We start from the raw sequence: 27,114 nt of genomic DNA on the forward strand, positions 1-27,114 counted from the left end.
AGGATATGATTACCATAGAGCCCTACTGGAAGTTCTCAATAATCATGATGGACATGGTAAGCTCTATACATTTTAATGACATTCATTGCCAATTGGATGTTATATCCTTAATGTTGAAGCTACGGAACTGGTCATTGAGAAGCAAGACAATGCACGTGTATGTGATTATGCAAGCCAAATTTGGATGTGGGAAATTATGGCTCCTCAAGCAAGCTTCTATATTTATTTACATTGATCAGATGTACCTTACATTGTACTTTAACTTCATAGATGTGTTGATTATGAGGAACTGCCTAGATTTTGCAATAACATACTCTCATTTTAAAGGGATTGTCAAGAAAACCGGCTCAGGTATGTTAAGTCTAAGCTCTTCTTTCATTTGGCATGATCTCATCATTACATTCATATCCCGAAATTTACGTATATTTTGCTAGTCTCGCAAATTGCGTATATTTTTCTAGTGTTGTAAGTTATAATATTCTCCTTATCTGGACTTCATATTCAGTTGAGTATTTCCTTCTTCCAGTCAAGAGAGTAGAGAAGTTTATATATACAGTATTAAAAGTATTTTCATTACCATCGAGCTATAATCGATGGGCAGGCCCCTATTGGGCAATCTCTGATCAGATGATAAGTTATATGACGATCCTACTGTGGCCGAGCGTATATGAGCGAGCCCAGTTGGTCAATATATAGAGCCTAGTACGGCCGAGCACTTACGATCGAGCCTACTATGGTAGAGCAGATATCCGAGCATTTCGTACTGACGTCCCTTTTTTGGGGGCACTACATTTAATGCGTGCAGGTTAGACAGATAGACAAGTAGGTTTCTTCAATAAGTGTTGCCCGAGTTCAGCTTGATCGATAAGCTCCATGCCTTTCAGAGTTTCTGGGTCTAGAGCCTTATGTATATCTTGTATATATAAGTATATATGTCATGAGTAGGTCGGAGAGTCGTTCCGATCACAATATATCCATTAGTAGAGGCTTGTAGACATATCTTGTCAGTTAGTGCAGTATGTTGTGCTTTCAGGCCTTGTATATATATTTGGTTGGTTTGCCAACTGTAATAAATATGATGGCCTTGTCGTCCAAGTTTTATTTTGATATTTAGTCATCATTCGATGTCGTCTTGCAATGTGGCCCATGGCCAAAAGTATGACATCATATGTTCAAAGTCCCTTAGTTGCAAGTTGGTACACAAGGATAGGTGAGGCACTAGGTGCTGGTCTCCCCCCCTCCTCCAAGTTCGGGGCGTGACAGCAATATTGGCGTCGTCGGTTATGTTATCCCCCTTTCTATAAATGGAGGCATCCTAGGATCAGCCTTTTATCCAAGTATCTTCCCGTACCTATCCATTCCTCCTTTCTCGCTATATTTATTCTTTGTCGTTCATCATGTTTGAGGTCGTGACCTCAAGATTGTATGGTGGTACTTCTATTAGGCATGCTGTGGCCTATCTCCCGGATCTTCTCTGGTCGAGCGAGATTACGCTATTTTTTTGTTGTTGTTGTTTTTGTTGTCGTCGTTGGCTCGGGACAACGAAGTAGAGGACTGATTTCCTCCGACTCGAAGAAATATTTGGATTATACACCGCTACTCAAGAGGGGGCTCGGACTATACATTGCTCCTCACCTCCCCTGATTATCCGGTGCGACGCCTCACTCCCTTTGCTTTCCATGAATTGAGGTTGTACCATCTACTAACTGTTGAATCCCGCACCAGGGCAACGTCTCAAGAAGTGGCCCTACAATAATAGCCTGGCGAAATCCACACTAGCCAGATTTTTCTCCCAGCCACTTTTTCATTCCTTCCTGCCTCTTCCGCGTCACTTTGCTCTTCTCTATCGCTTTCCTCTTCGTCGTCTCCCCTTTTGAAGATGTCATTCTAGGGAATCGAGATAAGACTCCCAAGGGGATTGTGCTTGGAAGATATTGTCTTTGAGGACGCGTGCCCGAGGAGATGATGCCCGAAAATGTTGTTGCCGAGGACACACCTTTGAGAATAGGCTAGGCTTTTGGGATTTTACTCTATGTACACCTTCTTTCTTCTTTGTTTCCATGTAAGGACCCCTCGTGGGCTTTTATAATCATATATAAGGACCCCCCGTGGGCTTTTGTAATAGAATGTTTATGAATGCAAAGATATTTTTTAATTTTGTCTTCAATGCTTGTTGTACTCCCTTTCATTTGCGTTCAAGGAGATTCTGAATGTGTAATTCTGTCGGTTAGTGCCCATATCAAACCCAGAAGCGAGTGTTCTTTCTAACTTTTGGTTGATAAAAGCGGCTTCCCACGGAATCCTTTGCCATTCCTCGGGCCAAACCGGGATTGACCCGATAAACTCGGGTCGTCGGGATCTCTGCTTTGAGTCGGATGGAAGTAGCGCTTCGAACCCCTAAACTAAAACATAGCCTTTAGACCTTCGAGAGCAGTCCCCAAGTGAGGGTTGACTCGAGGCATTTGGAGACTTGTCTTGAACTTAATGTATGCTATCTTAAGGCGTTGTAAATAGGTCCTGGATGAGGGACTGCCCGATTTTAGATGATATCCTAAGGTCGAAACCTTATGGATGGAGCTTGAAGTGCTTATTCTTCTTGGAGCCTAACTCCTTATTGATGGAGGTCCTCGAGGTCGGGTACAACTTGGGACCGATAATAACGTCATCGGTCTTTTAGAGCCTGACTTCTTGCCTATGAAAGTCCTCGAGGTCGGGTACCACCTCGGGACTGGCAAAGGTTCTTATTGGCTTCCTGGAGCCTATCATTGGTCTGATGGAGGTCCTCGAGGTCGGTACAACCTCGGGACTAGCCATGATTGCATCGATCAGTGTTTCTAACCATCTTTGAGGCAGACGGATCGTTGTCGTTTCCTTCATTTATAATTATATGGTTATCTCTGCTCATTTTGCAGATCCCACCCTTTAAGTAGTTACCCTTCATTTTCTGCGCTAGCCATTTGCTAGTTCAGCACTAACAGATTCCTGCTTTAGTTCTCCAATTTTGTCATAGCCATGGCTGCTGTGCCGAGGTCTGTCCAATAGGGAGGGGAAAGCTCCGCCTCCGGCATCCAGGACCAACGATAGTACATCTCGAAGACCATTTCTTTTATAGGAGAATAGCTTCTTGAGTTAGTGAGAAAAGACTGTGAATGGGGGGAAAAGTGGTGTTATAGGAATTTTCCCCAGGTGAGAGCATCACGGATCGTGCCAATGGATTCTTGAATGTGTATGCGTATCCTTTCACACTAGGCCCCCTTGATAGGGTTGTACTCAACTTCTGCTCAGAGTATCAGGTTACCTTGGTGCATATCCATCCGTCGTTTTGGCGAGCAGTATTGATGGCGAGATTTTTCATAGAGAAAGTGAGGCTTTAATTTACGCTCAGTCATCTTATCAGGTTGTACCGGCCCTTTCACCATCGGGGTCTGCTAACCTTGCAATGCCGATCGACTATGCCATTTGTTATAGATGATGAGGAGAATGGAGACCGGGGATGGATGAGTCGCTTCGTCCGAGTGCAGACCGCCGACATTATCCCCGAAGAGCTTATGTCATTCCTCGAGGAATGGAATTATACGCGTAAGTGGTGCATTTCGTGCTTTCTCAATTTTGCCTATGGCGAGAACTGGTTTCATAATCGTGCCCTCATTTCTTCTTTTGCAACGGTTTCATAGGCGCCGAGTGATGTTCCTGATCTGCCGGATTGGGTCCGAAAATTGGCGACCCACTCGACCTGTGATGAGCGCAAGTGACGAGCACTGTACCAGGGCATATGGGGAGCAAAACATCGTGGTGCATGTTGTGCTATATATTTTATTCTCTTCTTTTTTATATGGAGAAGCATTTTCCTTTTGTGTGTATTAATCTTGAAGTATTAGGCATTGAAGAGCCTTTCAAGGCGAGGCCGCACTCCTTTGGAGAGGGGGAAGGGTTGCCAACTCCCGGGCTGAAGAACGATAACAATGAGCGAGAGGTGCTTTCACAGGGCGATGACACTCAAAGTAAGGAAAAGCAGGATTGGTGCTTCAGAGCGGATGTATCATCCGAGCTTTTCGTGTCCACGGCTCATGGTTCTGGAAAGAGGGTTTCTTTGTTGTTGTCACCTTTTTTTTCCGTCGATAGTACTTTGGTAGATACTAGAAACCTGGGTTCGCATATACCGAGCGATCGTGCTTCGACCGGAGTTGGATCTTTCAGGGCCAAAGGGACTGGATTGGTAGGTGTGCACTCGGCTTTTGAGGAAGCCCAGTGGCTTCACTTTGCGGTGAGTTTCGGCACAAGTCTTTCCAACTTCGCTCCTTCCCTTCGTTATTGGATTTTCTTTTGTAGGCATTTGACAAACGTAAGTCCGGGGTTCTTCATTGTGAAGCCAGGCTACGAAAATCTCTGGATGAGGAGAGATACCTTAGGCTCCTTTGTGATGAAAAAGAATTCGAGTTGGTACATTTGCAGTATGAAGTGGGTCAGAGCTTGAATTACGAGAACCACCTGAAGGAGTAATTAGTTTTCTATCCCAGGTGAGCATGCATTCCACCTTCTGGTTCCACAGACTAATGCTTAGTTTATTTCAGTTGTATAAAATGATGGAGGCCCTGGAGTGCCTTCGAGATGAAGTTGGTCGGGCCAGATGTGAGCATGATGAGCTGATAGGGCAGAGGGGAAGGATGCTCTGGCCAGAGTTCATGCTTTTGAAACTCAACATCGCCTAGCTCATGACAATGCTTTGGTTTAGATAGAAATGATTGCAAAGCTCGAGTATGAGGTTTTGAAAGTCAGGGCGAGATCGTTGATGCCCGAGCAGAAGCTGCAATGAGTCGGACTAAGGCTGACCAGGAGATGGTGATCTATTCAAAGGATCCTTGACCGAAAAAGGAGGATTGAAGAATATGCTCGTTGCAAGTCTAAAAGAAAGACCCTCGAGGATATCCATGATAGGGGTTTTGCCCTCTCAGAAGAATTGGCGCTAGCAAGGGCGGATGAGCGTGATGCTTGGTTGTTTTTGCCCGATGCCGAGGAAAGCGAGGATGAGACCGACAGGCCATAACCTTCGAGGGGGGGGGGGTATAGATTTTGTCATCTGTATGTTGCATTTCAAAGCATGTTTGTAGTTGGAGGTTCCGTTTTTTCGCATATGTGTATAAAAGAAAACCTGGTAGCTTCATTTCCTTCGTATCTTTTTCTGTCTTGATTTCGACCAGGCGAGCTATTTTTTGCAAAAAGGAGCATTTCTGGATCGGGTGATAAATTCCTTAGTCGGAAACCATTCAAACATCCTTTGGACTTGTTCTTCAGTTAGGTTATCAAATAGCTCTACCCATCCTTTGTCGTCTTCTAGCTGAGAGAACATATTGGGCATGTAATTCATTCGCTTTGGATGATGGAAAGCGATGTGATCATCCAAGTCCCTTCATTGAATCTCTTGTCGATATTCACCCCTTTGGAGATGCTCCACAAGCCAGAGTTGAAGTAATAAATTGAAGCCTTCGAAGTGTTTTTCTCCTTGTTGACACTTTTCCAAGGCTCGGTATATGTCTGGAATGATCATGGGCATGATGCTGAATGGTTGCCTGCCAATCCCTTCCATTAGGGTCTTAGTTACCATGGCTAGTCTGGTATGGATCCTTGCTTTCTTTGTTGGAAACACCATTAGCCCCAGAAAACAAAACATAAATATGAAGACCCTTCGATGAATGTGCCCCAAGTATGTGATGGAAAACTCGTCAGGGTAGCTACGGTAGGATTTGCTATGACCATACCTTTCATACAGATAGTCAAAAGGGATGTAGGATTCTTTTAGGCATGTCAACTCTGGATTTTTCTTTGGACCCATCATTTTGAGGAGACCCCTGCCTTTACGGTTCTCAAGCATCAGCAGACCCAGAGTTTCCCAGACTAGACCAGCTAATCCTTTTATCTCCTCTAGAAGGGGTGTCATTTCAATGTCCCCAAAGCAGAATACAACCCTTTCACAATCCTAGAACAGTGTAGCGGCTTCTATGATCTTATTGTTAGGTTGGATCTCCAGAAGGGATGGTAGATTTCCCAGATATTTTCGGACGAGAGTTTGATCACTAGCGTGAAGATATTTCCACCAGCTTAGCAGTCTTGGATCGATGTTGGTGACCACGCCGAATCTAGGGACTTCATGCCCCATATTTCTACAAGACAAATAAGGTTAGGCCCTTATCCCCACCAGACTCGACTATTTAATACCAACAATTAGCATGATGCATTTTAGTTCTCCAAATAAATGCACAGAACATGGTGATGTGTGTTTGGGTTTAGGAAAACCTAATGGACTTTGGACAAGGCTATCTTAAAGGGTCATTATATGGACAACACAACTGACCCGGCTAGGTTTGACCATAATGCATGCACAGTTTGAACAAAGTAAGGTCTCTATGGGGTTTTAGACTGGTACCCTAGAGCGGACAACTCAAGCGGGAAGGCATGGAACCATCGACTGCATCACTGATCGACTGGTTTTGCCGCAAAATATGCCTTTCCGAATTTAGGGGGTAATATTATTGGAAGAGCGCAACCACTCATTTTAAGCATTGCTATGGTATTTGTTTTGCACGAGTGGAGTATGATGTTGAGCATGATTATGCAATAATTAAAAGCATGTTGTCACGTATTTGCATGTTAGGAAAGCAGTAAATACATCAGTTTATTATTTGAAGCAGTAATAAAGAAAAGAAACGAAGAAGATAAGTCAGTTTTGCCTTGTAAAAGAAATTAAATGCTTAAAGGAATTTAAACAAGTAATTGCATATAAAGGGAAGGTACAAACTCACAAGAGCAATCTGAAATGGTAAAAGCCTAAAATCCTCAGCAGAGTCGCCATGCTATCGCACCCTCTTTTTCCTTCTTTGCATCGGGAGATCGGGTTTATGACATTTTGTGTATAGGACAACTCGTTCCTTTTGGAAACTGGGTTTTTCATTTGAAGAGTCGCCACCTAATGATTTAAGGTTCATTAAGACACCTATAAGGTTCACTTCTAAGTTTGCTTGATAACCAGAGATAGGGTAAGGGCTTGAAATTATCCTAAGGGGAAGGTGTTAGGCACCCCTCAGGATCCACTAATGTAGTTCCCGACTAGATAGTTCTTTGTGAATTTGGGCAATCAACAAGTAAACAAAAGAGGCTCAAATAAGAGGGGATTTTAAACGCACGAGTGTTTGGAAGTAATAAAACCAAAATAGAACAATCATTAAAAGGGTTGATTTTGAAAAGAAGTTACAATTCTATATTTAAAGGCAAAGAAAGAAGAAGGGGAGGCCCTAGGTTTATCTATAATATGGATCACATCAATGCAATATCCGGTAATCACTTCTCAAAAAAGGGGCTACACATGGTAATAGCGCACCGGTCATCATATCCATATCTACCCTTCCCACCCTATTAATATACTAAAGCGCAAATTGGTCTCGACCATTATTGCATGCTATTACCCGCCCCATTCCTATCAGTCCCGGAGGCACTTAGGACTACTATTCCTAAAGGGGAGGGATATTAGGCTGACTTTGAGGTTTCAAAGGTGAAAAAGCTAAGGTGACATGCAAAACACATAGGACTGCACATTAAAAGGGGAAATCATGTAAACACTGAAGGCTCATGTATACCTCCTCAAACAAGGCACATAAATAGCATGACTCAAACAACAATCAAGGTCTGAATCTAAAGAGAATTCTAAGGCAGGGGAATTTTAATTATTGGGGCAAACCAGACTATTACATGACTCAGATAGAAAGCCCAAATCAGGCCTGCCTGCTGGTTGTGGCAATTACTAATTTGTACGCGGTAAAATCAGATGACTTGATTTTCTGCTATCAAGATACTTTAGAAGCCTCCCTCGAGACCCCGAAGGTGGAAGGCCCCGGTCAACTTCTCGAGCTCAGGGCTCGTTGGAGTCCGAAGCGAAGGAGGTAGAGTCTGAGGCCAAAGTGGAAGAAGAAGTCTCCTAGGCACATGGCTACATCTGGCAGGTTCAGCCTATCCGGAGCCTACTGAGAGGACTCGCGTCAAACCGGCCCATCCTTGTACTCTCGCCATTAATGTATATACATTTTACAGAGTCCCCTCCCCTATATAAAGGGGACTCACCCCACCTTGTAAGGATCTGATGTTGCTCCCACTTCTCCACTAAGCAATAATATCTATCTATCTCTCTTTCTCCTAAGTTATTAGTGTTCTCCGACCTCAGCATTTTATTGTTCTTCATTTGTTCTCCATCATTTAACTCAAGATTGACGGTATAAAGCTTTGTATATTCATACTTATCTATTATCCCTTTCCCGACTACCCTTGATAAGGCTTGATAGGCCCGTGGTAGGATTGGAGCCTGGCCCCGAGGTATCTACTGGCTTGTTCCGATCCCCGGAGCATCCCCTACAACTTTGGCTATCGCCTATCTAGCTCGACCTTTACTATTTTTTCTCTATACGCAGCGCTAATCACCTTTCCAAACTAGCTCGAGAATAGATCATGTATTTTTAAAGTCCCATTTACAAATTTAATTGTTGTTACCATTTTCATGGTAAATAGTTTGGCGCCTACCGTGGGGCTAAAAATAATAGTGATTATTTTCTTGCTAGTTTCGTCATTTAAACGCACAATATCTCTCAAAATTTTCTTGCCCAAGATCTCCGCTTTCAGGACCGGACATTCTGCTCGATCGACGAAATGAGAAGCAGAGATCTCAAGAGTAACAGGGGAACAAAAACGAATGTCACGGAGTCCAAACGCAAAAAAGAGCCCCCCCTAGTGTGATATCCACGTGGTTATCAGGGGGAGCTGATGATCCCTAGTGTCTCGTATCCAAGCGGGTAAAAACACCTGCTACAGATGGATCGACCCGACAACTCCTACCCGAGGAAACCCTCATATTCACCGAGGATGAACTCGAGGCCATGGGCGAACCACGACGTGGTGACACACTGGTGATCTCGTTTCTCCTAAACAACACAAGAATAAAACATGTGCTCGTGGACCCGAGAAGCTCGGTCAACATAATCAGGGCCGGAGTGATAGAACAGCTGGGATTGCTCAGTCAGATTAACACCATTCCTCGAACCCTCCACGTCTTCAACATGATCGGGGAAGAAACGAAAGGAGAAATCACCCTCTCAATCAACACATCTAGCACAGCCCAGAGCACCAAATTTCAGGTCATCGACGACGACTTGAGGTATAACGCTTTGCTTGGTAGGCCTTGGATACACGATATGAGGGCAGTGCCCTCTACCTTACACCAGGTGGTGAGGTTCCCCACAAGAGATGGCATTACAAAAATACAGTGAGAACAACAGACTGCAAGGGAAACGTTCGCGGTTCACCATGAGCCTTCAACCCTCGCGCACTCAGCCTCAAACGGGGAAAAACATGCAAACCGTCAAAGATGAAGAGGAAGATTTCTCCCCCCCCCCCGAACCTTCGTTGCCTCCGAAGAATCGGATGTGACCAAATCAACGATCAAAGAATTGGAGCAAACCATTATGACCGACGACCTCCAAAACTGCAAGGTATACCTGGGCACGGGGTTGACCCCCGAGCTCAGGAAAGGGTTTATTCGATTCCTTATTAACAATATCGACTGTTTTGCTTGGTCCCATCTTGATATGATAGGTATCCTACCAGAAATAGCCTCTCACCGACTGAGCGTCGACCCCAAATTTAAACCCGTGAAGCAGAAAAGGAGGCCGCAGTCCGAGGCAAAACACGCCTTCATCAAAGAATAGGTAATGAAACTCTTACCTCCATCGATGCTTACTCGGGGTACAATCAGATTCAGATGAACCCCGAGGATAGGGAAAATACGTCATTCATCACAAAGTATGGTACATATTGCTATAATGTGAAGCCCTTCGGGCTAAAAATGCAGGAGAAATGTACCAACGCCTCGTTACCAAGATGTTCGAACACCAAATAGGAAAATCGATGGAAGTATTCCTTGACGATATGTTAGTAAAATCCCTACGCGAAGAGGATCACTTGACCCATTTGCAGGAAACTTTTGACATCCTCAGGAGCTACAACATAAAGCTCAACCCCGAGAAGTGCGCCTTCGGAGTATGCTCGGGCAAATTTCTAGGCTTTGTGGTCTCAAACAGGGGGATCAAGATCAACCCCGACCAAAAATAAAGGCCATCGAAGAAATCACAGTGGTAAATAACGTAAAAGCCATCCAACGACTGACTGGGCGGATCGTCGGACAAAATCCATCACTTTTTTGCCCTACTCAAAAGAAAGAACAACTTCGAATGGACTCCAGAATGCCAGAACGCCCTGGAAGAGCTGAAACAGTACCTGTCAAGCCCGCCCTTGCTGCATACACCCAAAGAAGACGAAACGTTGTATCTGTACTTGGCTGTATCCGAAATAGCAGTAAGCGTTGTATTAGTCTGGGAAGATCAAGGTACACAATTTCCTATATATTATGTAATTCGGACCTTGGGGGACATCGAAACCCGGTATCCCCATCTAGAAAAATTGGCACTCGTACTAATAAGCACTTTGCGTAAGCTAAAGCCCTACTTTTAATGCCACTGCATCTGCTTCCTATCAACCTACCCCCTCTGGAGCGTACTGCACAAGCCTGAGCTGTCGGATCGACTGGACAAATGGGCCATCGAGCTTGGAGGGTACAATATAAAATATCAACCTCGAACGGCCATCAAATCCCAAATCCTAGTGGATTTTGTGGCCGATTTTTCGCCATCTCTCGTTCCCTAAGTAGAGAAGGAAATTCTACTTAAGTTAGGCACATCCTCTGGGGTGTGGACCCTATTCACGGACGGTGCCACAAACGTCAGAGGATCGAGACTCGGTATAGTCCTGAAGCCGCCCGTCGACGGCGTAATCCGACAATCCATAAAAACTGCGAAGCTAACTAACAACGAAGTCGAGTATGAGGCTATGATCGCAGGTCTAGAGTAGGACAAGGGACTGGGGGCTGAATTTGTCGAGGCAAAATGCGATTCACTCCTTGTAGTAAGTCATGTAAACGGAAGCTATGAAGCTCGGGAGGACAGAATGCAGAGGTATCTTGATAAAATACAGGTCACCTTGCGCCGCTTCAAGGAATGGACCTTAGTCCATGTGCCCCGAGAACAAAAAAGCTAGGCTGACGCCCTAGCAAACCTGGGGTCGTCCGCCGAGGAGGAAGACCAGCTCCTCGGGGCTGTGGTCCAGCTAATCAAGTCCACAGTCGAAGAGGGTCACGCGGAAATAAACTACACCAGCCTGACATGGGATTGGAGGAATAAATACATCGCTTATTTGAAGGACAGGAAGCTGCCCGCCGACCCGAAAGAATCAAGAGCCCTACGAACTAGGGCGGCCTGGTTCTCGCTCGACGAAAATTGGGGCCTGTATAGGAGAACATTCGATAGCCCCCTAGAAGTGTGCCTTGGACCGGAGCAGTGTGCCACTCTGGGACAGACTCTTTAGTCATAAAGGTAATTCGAGCAGGTTACTATTGGGATAGCATGGAAAGAGATGCCAAGGAGTTCGTCCGAAAATGCAACAAGTGTCAAAGATTCGCCCCCATGATCCACCATCCCGGGGAACAATTACATTTCGTCCTATCACCATGGTCATTCATGAAATTGGGAATGGATATCGTCAGCCCTTTGCCAATGGCACCAGGTAAAGCTAGGTTCATTCTATTTATGACTGATTACTTTTCAAAATGGGTTAAGGTGCAGGCCTTCGAAAAGATAAGATAGAAAGAAGTCATCAACTTCATATGGGAACACGTCATATGCCGGTTTGGGATCCCGTCCGAAATAACGTGCGACAATGAGAGGCAATTCATAGGGAGCAAGGTAACTCAGTTCCTAGAGGACAACAAAATCAAGAGGATCCTTTCAACGCCGTATCATCCATGTGCAAACGACCAGGTCGAATCCACGAATAAAACTATCATCCTAAACCTAAAGAATAAATTGGAGAGCTCCAAGGGAAAGTGGCGGGAAACTCTACCAGAGATATTATGGGCATATCGGACGACTTCAAAATTAAGTACGGGCTAAATGCCTTTCTCTCTAGTATACGGTGCTGAAGCATTAATACCTGTAGAGGTCAGGGAACCAAGCATTAGATTCTGATACCCTGACGAGGAGACAAACCACAAGGCCATGACAACGACCCTCAAGCTACTCGATGAAAGGCGGGAGGCTTCGCTGGTTCGGATGGCTACCCAGAAGCAGAAAATCGAAAGATACTACAACCGGAGAACAAACCTTAGATATTTCAGTATCGGGGACCTGGTCTTGAGGAAGGTCACTCTCAACACCCGGAATCCCAACGAAGGAAAAGTAGGCCAGAATTGGGAGGGGCCGTATCGAGTCCTCGGAATCATTGGCAAAGGATCATATAAACTTGGCACCATGGAGGACAAGTAGCTCCCGAGCAACTGGAACGTGTCAATGCTCAAACAATATTACTGTTAGGGCCTCCGATCGGGAAATACCTGCGGGAACCCTCGATCGGGTATTGCCCTCTCTTCCATGAAAACAGGCTCTCACCCTGGAACAAATTTCCGCGGAAGGAGCTTTTTGGGCAAGAACAACGCACCAGGCCAAACAATGTTAAGGAGCCGAGCCCATAAGGGTCGAGCTTAGGGCAACAGGAAAATATGTACTTATGGCCTATATCTACGCCGAGCAATAAAGAATATGTTTTTCGGCATTCTCACCATGGCTTATATCTACCCAAAAGCAGTAAAAGGTAGTTTCTTGACATTTCATGTTTTAAAGATTGTCTCAGCATATTCATAGCAAAATACTTCTCCATCAAATGAGTCCGGTATATTCGGAGACTCACCAAGCCCCCAGAAAATAGCTTCGAGCTCGCGAGAAGCTATCTTCAAGCAAACTCGAGGGCTCGAAGACTGTCGCCAATCTCCACGCACTGGAAAATCCGAAAATGTAAGACCCTAACGGGAAGCCTCGGCAAAACCAGACCTATTCTCCATAAACTGTAAGACCTCAACAGGCATGGCAAACTGTAAAACCTCAACAGGCATGGCAAACTGTAAGACCTCAACAGGCATGACAAACTGTAAGACCTCAACAGGCATGACAAACTGTAAGACGTCAACAAGCATAAAAAATACCGCAGTTTTAGGCTACATGTCGCATTTGTAAGAATCCCTAAAAGGTATACCCTCGGTGTGGACGCCTATAATTGCTGCTCGGGATAAAAAATGGCCACGACCAAATGCACACGACTACGGTCGAAAAGGTTGCAACAACCCAAAAAATGCGACTCGGGGACGCCCGACTGTTGCTAAAAAAATCCTCCGAATCTACTTCAGAAAGACCCGGTTAAACACAGGCTTCCCTCAATACGCAAAAAATGAGTCCCGACCACGTCGTCTCCAAAATCGCAAAAACATCGATCTACTCGACCTACGAGCTATGAACCTTCTGAGGTGCTTGAAACATCGCTGACTACGACTTGAAATCGAGGTTCTTTTAGAACTGATGACGGTCAGGCAAAAACAATCAATAAGACCTTAACGAGAGGAAACAAAGCCTACGGGCCACACATCAAACAGTGTAAGTGCCATCATCTCCGGCTAAGCAAATCCTACATGCCTCAAACTGAAAGGTCTCTAAGCGTAAGTGCCATCACATTGAGGATTAAAGTGAGCTTAGATCGTAACCCGATTCGGAGACCGGATCCAAAATAGTTAAACTAGACAAAGACTCTGGGCCTCATATCAAAGGTCCCCGCGACCAAACAACGTAAATGCCATTGTCACCGGCTAAGCAAAGCCTCCGGGCCTCATATCAAAAGGTCTCTACGACCAAACAATGTAAGTGTCACCATAACTGGCCAGAAACTCAGACAAAATTTAAGGGTCGATTACATCTCGAATCGCAATGCGACTCGGAGACTGGACCCAAAAATCACAATACTCCCAAAGGCATGACAGCAACGCCATTATCTCCGATTGGAACCTCCGGGAAGATTAAAGGGTCAGCTACAGCTTGGATCACAACACGACTCAAAGACTGGACCCGGATAATTGCCAAATGCCCAAGGTCGGGAAACGAAAAACATTATCGCTAGCCGGAGCCCCTTGAAAGGATCAAAGGCCAATTACCGTCGAAATCGCAATACGATTCGGAGACTGGACCCAAGGATTGTAGCACACCTGGAGGCACGACACAAAGACCATTATCTCCAACTCAAACAAGCAGAGCTCCGAGATACGTCAAGCACGAGTCAAGTTCTCGACTCGGAGACTAACTCTAAGGAAAATACAAAACACTTGGAAGCACGGCACAAACACCGCCATCACCAATCAGGGAACATGAAAGCTCGGAGTCGATTACAGCTCGAGTTGCAGTACGACTCGAAATAAATGAGAAAAAAGCCATAGTGCGGAGGCGCGAGACCCCCGCAACTACTCTCGGTAGGGATCACATCAACCAGCCTAGAAGAGGCTACAAAGATACACCATAGATTCAAAGATCTCGCCTACAAAGGAAATAAATTCACAATATTGTTCTCCTTCTACATACGCCAAAATAAAAACTCCATATACAGGCAAGAAAAGCAACGGAAAGAACAACATAAACTGAGCCTACAGATCCTCGAGCGACCCCTTATCAATGAAGGCCCCTCTCCCCGGATATCCTCCCTCACTTCTTACACCACTTGATCCGCCTTCCAATACGCCCTCAGTGGTCAATCTTTGAGGGCCAGGCCAAAAACAACCCGCGGCTCGAGGTTGAGCTGGGCTTACCACTCCAAAGGCCTTTTTCTCGCGGAAATCTTCAGAGGCAGTTAGTCCCTCGTATAAAGATACAAGTTCCTCAGCCTCAGCTCTAATCCGAAGTAGTGCGGCCACCAGCCCGAAACAGAGATCCTTGTGCTTGACATTATCCTCCTTCGCGTCTAAAAGTTGGTGCTCGACCAAGGAAAACCTCCTTGCAAGGCTGTCCCTCTCTGAAGTCACCTCATCAACGCGGCGGCTGAGTTCGAGGATCTCAGCATCTCCTTTGTAGCAAAAGCATCTCCCTCTCAAACTGCACAAGTCGAAGCCTAAAGAGTTAAAAGCAATAGACTCCCGCAGGGGCCCAAGAAAGTAGTGGGGACAAAGAATGAATAACTTGTTCTGTTAAACTGACTTTCTCATGCTCATGGCGGCTCACGTCGTCCTGATACTAAGCGAGAGTCTGGCTATAAAGCATTTCGGCCTGAAAGAGCCTAAAAATAATTATGGAATCGAAGATCAGAATGGGCCGAAACAACAGAAAAGGGGGTTTACACGCACGCAAAGCCTACCCATCTCGAAAAAAATCGAGGGAGCATTGACACTGGAGCTACCCTCGAGGATGACCACCGAGCCCCCAAGTACGTCTCCACCTTCGACCAATACGCCCGCCTCGGCAGCCTCCTTACAATGTTCGCCTCGCGCTCCAGAAAATCGAGGCGATTCCTCCTTAGGGAATCGATAATAACTAATGAATCAGCAGGGTCAGTTTGAACGCCCGACCCTCGTCCATCATAGGTCTCTGATCGAAGTCTCTTCAAAGTGCCTGCTTAAGATGTCCCAACTCGCGGAGGACTCTGGCCACCCGCCGGGTTGAAACCAGTACTCGACACTCCATCCGTTGCTTTATCGCCATGATAATGGGCCACAACGGCATCAGATTCCTGCCCGCAGGCCTCCATCTCCTCAATCCGAGAAGCAGCTGGTCCTGGACGACCTTCGAAGGGTGCCGAAGGATTGTTTTCTCCCTCACCTTCAGCGTAGGGATTCCCCGTCGTGACTAAAGCATAACTGACAAGTCCACCTTGGATTCCTCGACTTTGGCCCTTTTTGGCTAAGGCAGGTCGATCGGGGCATCCCCTGCCTTTTCGTCTCCTCGTCAAGCATTCGGGTATCCCCTCCGGTGCGTGAAACTTCCTTTATCTGTAGAACCCCTCCCAGACCTGTATAAGCCTAAGGGTTAGAATAGTGGAATAAGAAGGGCCGTCAACAGCAAATTCCAATGGGATGTGCAGGTACAACAATAGCTCAAGACTCACCATGATCTTTCGCCTCCCACTAGGCTCGGGACAGATCCCACCATGCACGATCGTTGTACGGGCAAGCCAAGTATAAACGACTGACCTAATCCCGCATATCTGACACCGCCCCGGGGTAGACCACCTCAGCTAAAAGAACCCAAAAGAAACAATGGAGTTAGAAGCACAGAAAGAAACTGTCCAAAAAAAACCCAAAAACTCCACATTCACTTACGCACTGTATTCTACTTCTCGGGAAACGACATTCCTTCCGACGGGATCAGGTTGAACGTACTCACTCGGACGAATCAACTCAACCACCCATCATCCTTAAACTCCTCAGTACAGGCGAAAAGAGATCTCAAAGCTCGATGACGAAGCCTGATTAAATCCCCACAAAAGAGGCGAGGGTTGTACATCCGGATTAGATGATTAAAAGTGAATGACAGCCCCTCTATCTTGCCCGAATGATGCCTGATCATATAAACCACGAGCCAGAATGAAGGATGGATCTGACCCAAGGTTACCTGATGACTCTGGTAGAAGTCAAGGACCATAGGGTCTATCGGGGGCAAAAACGGCCTCACCGGTCCTAAAGTAAATGGATAGGTATACACGCTCAGAGAACCAGCCCTATAAGTTGTGATATCTTCATCCCGAGTAGGTATCTCCACGAGCACAGCATCCCCCGACCACAATCAACTTTCACTCCCGCTACATCCATTATGGAGCTGATGAAGCAAGTTATTGGTTCGTGACACCCTGATCTTAAAGAAGGTCTTTCGACCCTGAAGTCCGAGGTCATCGCAAAAGATCCCGGGACGCACTCCTCGACTAGGGTAGGGACCGTTACTTTACCTTGGGAGAAGTGAGAAGATGATAAGCCCGCCATATCACGAGAAGTTGTTGTAGAAATGTTCGCCATTCTTGAGAAAGTCCAGAAAAGGGAGAAATAAAGGGAAGGCGTGCTCCTAGGAAGAGAACAAGGAGAAGTAGAAAGATGGGCTTTGCAAAACAGTTCCAAATGGAGTCCGGGTGGGAGGAAGCGATCTTTTATAAAGGCATCACGGATACATTAAGGAGAGCCAACCGCCACCGTCAGCATTGAAGTCTGCAGCAGCAACGCCCGAGGCATATCTTTGTAGCTCGTAACCACTTTCAGAGACACCTAGGGAAGCAAGGATTCAGAGTCATTTCCTCATAACTTCCCATCACCTTCCTCTCTGAGAAATGCGGAGACTATCTATACACGGTAAAATCGGATGACTTGATTTTCTGCTATCAAGATACTTTAGAAGCCTCCCTCGGGACCCCGAAGGTGGAAGGCCCCGGCCAGCTTCTCGGGATTAGGGCTCGTTGGAGTCCGAAGAGAAAGAGGTAGAGTCCGAGGCCAGAGTGGAAGAAGAAGTCTCCTAGGCATGTGGCTACATCTGGCAGGTTCAGCCTATTCGGAGCCTACTGAGAGGACTCGCGTCAAGCCCTCCCATCCTTGTACTCTCACGACTAATGTATATACATTTTACAGAGTCCCCTCCACTATATAAAAGGGACTCACCCCACCTTGTAAGGATCTGATGTTGCTCCCACTTCTCCACTAAGCAATAATATCTATCTATCTCTTTTTCTCCTAAGTTATCAGTGTTCTCCGACCCCGAGGTCGCCTTAGCATTTTATTATTCTTCATTTGTTCTCCATCATTTAACTTAAGATTGATGGTATAAAGCTTTGTATATTCATACTTATCTGTTATCCCTTTCCCGACTGCCCTTGATAAGGCTATCCTCGATAGGCCCGTGGTAGGCTTGGAGCCTGGCCCTAAGGTATTTGCTGGCTTGTTCCGAGCCTGGGAATGTCCCCTAGAGCTTTGGCTATCGCCCATCTAGCTCGACCTTTACTTTTTTGCTATATACTCAATGCTAATCACCTTTCCAAACTAGCTCGGGAATACATCACATATTTTTAGAGTCCCATTTACAAATTTAATTGTTGTTATCATTTTCACGGTAAACATAATTAGCAGAGGCGAGTTCAACTTTATTGGCATTATCACCTAAGGCTTGCCTAGGTGTTTGGGTTAGATCCTATGAACATGATATCTCTTATGGATTCAAAATGTGGCAAAGTAGTCACAAACTTAAAAAAGAGCGGTTTGAGAGCCTATAGGCATGCTTGTTAAATCGTGTTAATAAGGGGAGGGTAAGTTGCTTTTAAAGAACTAGTTCAGAAAAGTGTGAATTAGGCTGATTTTAAGCTAAACTGGTTTCAAATTCTACAGACGATGATATTTATTATTGCTGATTTTAATTCCTATAGACATGATATCTAGTGTGAACGTGAAATGGAAACAAGCAGGATTCTACTTGAAAATTCTTATAGGCATGATTTCTATGAAAGTACCGATTTAATATTATGAACATGATGTCTGCTTATAGCTATTTAGATCCTAGAAAGCATGGTGTCTAAGTGTGGTAACAAACATGCAGAAATTTAAGCAAGTCTTATAGGCATGTTATCTAAATGTATAGTCGAACATGTAGAATTTATTAGAAAATAGATCCTAGAGGCATGGTGTCTAAATGCGAATTTGGACATGCAGAATTTAGAATAAATCCTATAGACATGATGTCTAAATGCAAAGTTGGACATGCAGAATTTAGAATGAATCCTATAGACATGGTGTCTAAATGCAAAACGGAACATGCAGAATTTAAAACCAGACTTATAGACATGTTTTCTACCCTTAAGCATGCATAATTACCCAACCCTTTTCAGTAACTAACCCCAAATGTTTATTACAAATTATTACAGACAACTTGCTGAATTACATAAAAAATGTAAAATAAGAAGTTACAACTAGAGGAAGCCTGATTCTTGGCTTCCTCCTTGAGTTATGGAATAAACCGCTCAAGATGCCATTTCTATTTCAAAGCCTTTCTCAGACCTGGGTGTGTCAGAGTTCCCTAAGGTCTTAAAGGACCCCAGGCAGTGCTTACACCCAAGTTTGTGGAATCAGATAGAGTTGAATGCAGTGTGGAAGGGTCAGCCCTTATGTGTCCAATTTCAGAGGGAGCTCATGGGTCCCAAGGCAAGGCTCACACAAGAGGGGCAGAACCTAAGTCTAAGAATATGGTTGAAGTGCAGGAATAGAGATTTAAAACGGAGTGGAGAATAGAGAGGGGTAAGGGTGATGGGAAAATAGTAGTAGTAAAGCACAGAATCAACATTTTCCATACAAAGGGGCCAAGGGTTTGGGACTACATTGCAAAAGAGCATATGTCCTTAGGCAGGGATCAGATTTGGGCATGCATAGTAATATATGGTGCTGTCATGCCCCTAAACTAACCAGAGCACACAACATATAGAGGGGGATATTGAGGTTATGACCCCAGGGGGATCAGGTTTGGGTCATGCACAACAATGTCTAATATTGTCATTCCCCAAACTAACCAAAGGATACCAAACACATAGGGGTTATGGGGGTTAGGATTCATAAGTCATAATAAGTGACTAACAGGGTTCATACATAAGCAAGCATTAATTCATAAAAAAGGAAAGGGCAGATTACAACATGCTTAGTAATGGAACTAACTAAACACAAGCAGGAAACAAGCAAGAGTGAAGGAAATAGTAAAGAAACATGTTGTTGTTGATGCTGAAAAATAGTTAGAACATACCAGTAATGATGCAAAATGCAGAAAGAAAAGTAAGCAAGCTTTACACGGCCTAGCCTTGGCTTTCAGCCGGCTAGGTAAGGCAGCAACACAAGTAGCAACAGAGAAAAGAGAGAGAGTATTAGCAGGGTGTGTGTTCTGAACTCAAGTGTTTTTATTCCTCGTGTTCTTGTCCTTGAAAGAAGAAGGGTGCAGGGTATTTATAGCCCTTTGAAAATGAGTGAAGGAATAAGGTAATAAGTAAAATTCAATACAAATATGGAAACTATCAATAGTCAGAATCAATTAATCAAGTGATTCTCCTTTAATTGAGAAATCACTTATTTAACGGGGTAACAAATTCAAAATAAGGAAAGAAAATCAGTTTATAGGCAGACTGATTATTTCCATAAAAGAAGTAGTAAAACATTAAGTAAGCAATCGAGTCAGAGTACAGAAATATACTTATTCTTGGAAAAGAATCAGCAAGGCAACATAAGGACAGGAATCAATTAACTTTAATAGGCGAGTGAAACTAGAGCTCACAAGAGAAAGTTTTGAAAATTAGTACCAAGATTGAAGATCAATCAAAGAAAGAACTCAACATATAAATAGAGTGAAAAACACTAGACATGTGAGGCCAAACATGTTGGCAAAAAAAACAGCATGCAATAGTAGCACAAGGTTCAGTAGATAGAAAACATTCAAAGCCTAATAATCAAGTAGGTCAAGTCACATTGAATCAATAGTGAAGAAAAAATAGAGTATCAGAAGCATGCAAAGGGTCTCACAGTAACAGATGAGAAAAACCCTTCTGAAAAGTTAGGGTTTCAAGCATAGTCAAGTTTTAAAGATAGTTAAAATCCAGAGTCAGAGGAATCACATAAAGAAAAGAAATTCTGAAACAAGGAACTCTCAAATCGAGTCAGGCATTCAAACTAACAGTTTCAAACCCAAAGACTTAGGGTCTCAATAACAATCGAGTTTAAGGATGATAAACAAATAAATCAAACAAATACTAGCAAACAGTTTCAGAAACTCGAATGAACCCAAAAGAAATTATGGTTTTAACAACAATCAAGTTTAAAGATGATAAACAAATAAATCAAACAAATACTAGCAAACAGTTTTAGGAACTCAAATGAACCCAAAAGAAATTAGGGTTTTCAACATACCAACTCATATAGAAGAACGACATGAGCAAACAATAGCAAAATCAGAAACACATTAAAATCAGAGAAGAGGTTCCAAAATAATTTATAAGAAAAACCCTAATCGGAAAAGATGAAGAGTCGTTTTGAAAGCAAAGTTAAAGAAACTTTTGAGAAAAACACTTAACATTCACAGCAAGTACAGATCTAAAGTAGATCTGAAAAAAATCAAAGGATCTTAAAGATGAGGGTTTTGAAGAACCCAGAAAATGTGAGAATGGCCTTGAAAGTTACCGATCTAACCGGGAGAGTCAAAGGTCTGATTCGAGTGGCCATGGCTAGCTGGAGAAAGGTCAGGGATGACCGGAGAAGGTCATCGAGCAAGAACTAGACCAAGTCCCTTTAAAGTCTGGTCATGAGACCACAGAACCAAACACATAGAAGTCATTAAAGGCTGGTATAGGTCTTAGATGACCCCAGAAGGCCATGGATTGGGGTGGATTAGGGTGGCGGTGGCTAGGGTTCAGGTGAGGTTTTAGAGAGAATTGAGAGAAGAGGGGATTTAGGCGGCGGGCGGTGGAAAATGATTTAAGTTTAGGGGTCGTTTTGGTTTAATTATGGAAGGGTGAATAGTGGTCGTTGATCATTTTGATCAACGACCTAAATTAAAGAGGGTACGTAGGGATACGGGTATGGGTCGGTTAATTGGCAATTGGGTCAGGGTTTAATAGAATTTGGGCCGGGATAATTGGGATTCAAATTGGGGCCAAATTTAGGCTATAATTGAAATGTTATTGGGCTAATATTTAAATAGCCAATTTTCCCTATTTAATTTATAAAACAAATAATAAATTGATTTCTGAAAATAAATTAAAGGTACTAAAATTATTTATAATACATAATTAACTATTTAAAAATACAGGAATTAATTTTTGTAAATGTAAACGTAATTAATTCTAAAAGAGGCTAATGTTGCAATTATACAATTTTAGCCTTAAAATACTAAATAATTTTTTGTAAAAATATGAAAAAATCCCTTAGATATATTTTAGCATAAACATAAAAGTTCAACAAGTGAATCACAAAAAAAGATAATTTTAAAAATAATTATTGTATTTTATGGATAAAATTGGAGATTAAATTGATTTGAATTTTTTTTAAAATTAAGGAAAAACAATGGAACACTTGGATATACTTATGTATGCATACATATGCTATTTTGAAGGTACTTTGCATATAAAAGATATGTATAGAGAAAAATTAGGTATCAACACTGGCTTTGGTGCATTCCCAGGGTTTTGTGGTGGCACAACTACACCTGCAACAGCCATACCGTTTTCTCCATGGTCCTCAAGATTTTTGTTTTCATCTCCATTTACCGAGTTAGACATTTCGACCTGAAATCGAAGATCTTGAACAAGAAAAAACGTGAAAGATAACTTGCATTATATAGTAAAACTAGCAAGAAATAATCACTATTATTTTTAGCCAATAGGTTGGCGCCAAACTGTTTACCGTGAAAATGGTAATAATAATTAAATTCGTTGATGGGACTCTAAAAATACGTGATATATTTTTATGCTAGTTTGTTAAGCAGTTGATGCTAAGTATCTGAGATTTAGAGATGAAATAAAGTTGGGGAGAGAGCTATAATCGAACCGTTAGGTCAGTTATTCAGGGCCTCGAGCCTGTCGATTTGGACCCTCGAGATCGATTTCAGGGCTCTGGCTCGAGCTATCGTGGGTGACCGGGGTAGGGCTAACAATTATGAAATAATCAACAAAGGCTCTTTATGGCCAATGATAAGCAAAAAATGATGAAACAATATGAAGATAATAAATGAAAGCAATAATATAAATAGAGTATATGAGAGAGCAAAGAGAATGATCTTGTGTATTTCTTGTGGAGCAACTAGAGAAACAGAGTGTTACAAAGTGTCAAGAATCCCCTTTATATATGAGAAAAAATCCCAACATATTACAAAATACATTAATGATAAACAAATTGGGATGGGACAGCTGGCTAACTACATGATGCAGGCTCAGACTAGCTTCAGACTAGCTTGATAGATTCTGCCGGCCCTGGATGAACTTCGGGAACTCCCCATATCCGTTGGGGTCGCAGCCAATGTTATCCCTAGGTCGGGTATCGATGGACCTCGTGGGAGGGTACTCGGTCTGTGGTCTAGAGCCTTCGAGGTGATCTTCCGAGATTCCTTATCAATGAGAAATTGGTTCCTCCTATTTCTCCGTATACACTACTAAATATGGGAACCAATAGGGCCAAGCCCTACATTATCCCGTGCATGCCCATGAAGATGGTCGTTGAGAAGATTTCGGCCTTGCAGTTGAAGAAGGGGGTCTAAAGGAATGAACCTACGTTCCTGGGAACCCTCTGCATTAAATATATAGAACGCTCCTTGAGTCCCATTCCTGAACCCGTTAAGGAGCTACCACTGGAGTTTAAAGATGTCATGCCACAAGACATGCCAAAGCGGCTCCCGCCTAGGCGCACTGTGGACCATGAAATTGAGTTGGTGTCTGGCGCGAAGCCACCTGCCCGGGTGCCTTACAGGATGTCACAACCCGAACTAACCAAGCTTCAGAGACAATTTGCAGAAATTCTAGATACAGGGATCATTGTACCCTCCAAGTCCCTATACGGGTCCCCTATTCTATTCCAAAAAAAAAAAAAAACATGATGGCAGCCTGTGACTCTATGTGGATTATCGAGCTCTAAAAAAAATCATCGTGAAAAATAAGTACCCTATTCTTATAATGGCAGACTTGTTCGATAGACTGGGTGGTGCGACGATGTTCACCAAGATAGACCTCAAGACAGGTTACTGGCAAGTTTGGATCGCAGAGGGTGATGAACACAAGACGACATGTGTGACAAGATATGGGTCGTATGACTTCTTGGTCATGTCCTTCAACTTGACTAACGGCCTAGCCACATTTTGCACTCTGATGAACCAAGTCTTCCGAGAGTACATTGATAAATTCGTGGTGGTCTACTTGGGTGACATTGTGGTATATAGCCAAACATTGGAAGAACACCTAGTGCACTTGTGGAAAGTCCTAGCTCGTTTGTGGGAGCATGAACTATATGTGAAGCTATCCAAGTGCTTCTTTCCTTAGAAGTAAATTGACTTCCTCAGACATGTCATCGATAAAGGACGTGTCAAGATGGACTAACAGAAGATTAAGGCAATCACAGATTGGCCACCGCCTAAGGATGTCCACGCCTTGAGGGCATTCCTTGGCCTATGCAACTTGTACTGGAGATTTGTGAAAAACTACTCCCTAATTGTGGTGCCCTTGACAGAACTTCTCAAGAAGGTCATACCTAGGATTGGGGACCAAGGCGAGCGGAGGCCTTCAACGCATTAAAAGCAGCTATGTCTAGTAGCCCTATCTTGGCCCTCCCTGATTTGGCCAAGCCATTCGAGGTACAAACAGATGCATCCCACTATGCCCTCGGTGGTGTCTTGCTACAAAAAGGGCATCATGTAGCGTACGAGAGTCGGATCTGAAGGATGCAGAGCAGCACTATGCTGCCCATGAGAAAGAATTATTGGTTGTCGTCCACTACTTGCGCCTTTGGAGGCACTATCTACTGGGGAACCCGTTCGTGGTTAAGACAGACAACACAGCAGTTAGCCATTTCATGACCCAGCCAAAGCTAAATGGTTGACAGGCCAGGTGGCAGGAACTTATAGCTGAATTCCACTTCAACCTGTAGTGCCAAAGTGGGATGACCAATCATGCTGATGCGCTCAGTCGGAGAGCGGATCTAGCATTGGTGTGCCTACTCGCCACCCTAAGGGGGACCGAAGTAGCCACCTCCATCAAGGACCAGATACAGGATCTACTCGCCAAGGATACTGCTGCACAATATTAGGTTGATTTGGTAGGACAGGGAAATACTCGCTAGTTCTACATGGAAGATGGTTTTCTGAAAGTGAAAGGGAACCAACTTTATGTTCCTAAAGGAGGAGATCTACGAAGGACTCTTTTGGCGGAATGTCATGATACTCTATGGGCTGGCCATCCGATGAAGAACGCATCATGGCGTTCCTTCGCCATGCATATTATTGGCCTCAAATGGCCGATGACATCGCTCAGTATGTGAAGACTTATCTAGTATGCCAGAAAGACAAGTTGGACCACTTGACACAAGAGGGACTCTTAGAACAACTAGTTGTCCCAAAGAGACCTTGGGAAAGCGTATCCCTGGACTTCATTACCGGATTACCCAAGGTCAGAGATCTCATAACCATCTTGGTTGTGGTGGATCGGTTTTTCAAGTATTCTACCTTTATTTCAGCCCCACAATATATATCAGCAGAAGATACAGCTCGTCTCTTCTTCTCTTATGTCGTCAAATATTGGGGCCTGCCCAAAGATATTGTCAGTGATCGCAACTTACGCTTCACTAGCAACTTTTGGACCCAACGTTTTAAGTGTCTTAGGTCAAAAGTGAGTCACAACTCAAGTTTTCATCCATAATATGATGGCCAGACGGAGCAGGTCAATTGTATGTTGGAGGAAGATCTCTGCCACTTTGTAATCGGATCGCAGAAGAATTGGGTGAAGCTTTTGGATGCTGCTCAACTGTGTTTCAATTCACAAAAGAGCTCTAGTGCAAACAAAAGCGCTTTTGAAATTGTTACCGGACATCAACCGTTACTCCCACACACAGTGAATGCACCAAACATGTCTAAATCTCCTCGAGCTGCTAGCTTCTCAAAAGAATTGAAGCGAAATTTAGATATAGTGCGGAGTTATCTTGTCAAAGCTCAAAAGCGGATAAAGAGGCATGCTGATCAAAATCGTCGCTTTGTTGAATACCAAGTAGGAGACAAAGTGATGGTCAAAATCCTAAAGCAGTACTTATTTGTGGGCGTCCATGAACCTCGCCTATTGCAAAAATGCATTGGACCCTTGTCCATTGAAAGGCGCATTGAGAAAGTTGCATATCGGGTGGATACCTCAGCTTGGTGGAAAATTCATCTTGTCTTCCATGTTAGTCTCCTGAAACTTTTTCGGGAAGACACAAAGGATCCTTCACGGAGCCAGCTCACAATACCCAGTATTCGAGGTCCCAATTCAATTGGGAAAAGGCGTGTTGAAGCTATCCTTGATGATAGAGTGATTCATGCCTCAAGGAAAGATCAAAAAGAGTTCTTGGTGAAATGGTAGGGCTGTGATACAGAGGAGAATACGTGGGAGAGGGGAACAAACCTCAAAGCCTACAAGAGCCTAATTGAGGATTACATTGCAAGTAAGGCGTCGAGGACGTCGCCAACTCAGGTGGGGGAAAATGTCATGGGCGTCTTTCCATCCATGCCCCACGACCACTGGGGCGTGCCTCGTGGCGTCCTAGCAAGCCTCCCAATGCCTAGCGCCACGGACGACCCCGTAGTCTTGGTCGCGCCAAGTGACAAACGTGTAGGTGCCTCCATCGCCCACCGATATACCTCGCCAGCGCCCAGCCGCAGGCAGATGCCAACAACGTAGCATGACGCTACGCGCCGACCGTCATGCCTAAGACGTTGCTGCTGACGACGGACCTATTTCTGTCTTGTAGAAAACTAAGTCCTTTTCATTGTAAATATAGAGTAGTTTTATTTCATGTACTTCCATTATGTCTCTCTAGCTTAGTCAAGTCTAGTCATGTAGCTTTGGTTTATTTTTCTTAAGCATTTTTAAGGGGGATCAAGCAATCAAACTTTCTAGCAAGCAAACAATTCTCTGTACTGGTGTCTCTCCCCCTTGACACCGTATTACTTTTCTGTAATAGCTTTCATTAATGCAATAAAGCTTTCTTTCATTATCAATTCTCATTTATGTTTTCTCAATTGCTCTTGATATTGGTTTTCCCATACGGCACTGACAATCTAGTCTAGCGTACGGAGGGGACCTTAGTTGGCGGACAGTAACTGTACTGACATCAGTTACTTAGACTTACGTCGCCCTTCCAATGAATCTCAGGAAGGCTCTATGTAACATATATAACAATGGAGTAGCAGGGTTACCTTGTTTTAGACAAATCTTGAAATTTTCCAACTTTGAAGATTCTTGAGGAAAATGAAGATTCTGGACAAACTCAACATTTGGATGTTATATTCATGTTAGCAAACATAATTTACCAGAAATCAACCATTTGCCAACTGACCTTGATGTTTGGAAGGAGACTTTGGGTGAAAAACCTCTCAAGGAACCATGCCCTAGTTTCAAAAATGAAAGGTGGCCGAAATGGCCCTTTTATAGAACAGT

Source organism: Nicotiana sylvestris, chromosome 5 (genome assembly GCF_000393655.2).
Source record: "Nicotiana sylvestris chromosome 5, ASM39365v2, whole genome shotgun sequence".
Lineage (NCBI taxonomy): Eukaryota > Viridiplantae > Streptophyta > Magnoliopsida > Solanales > Solanaceae > Nicotiana > Nicotiana sylvestris.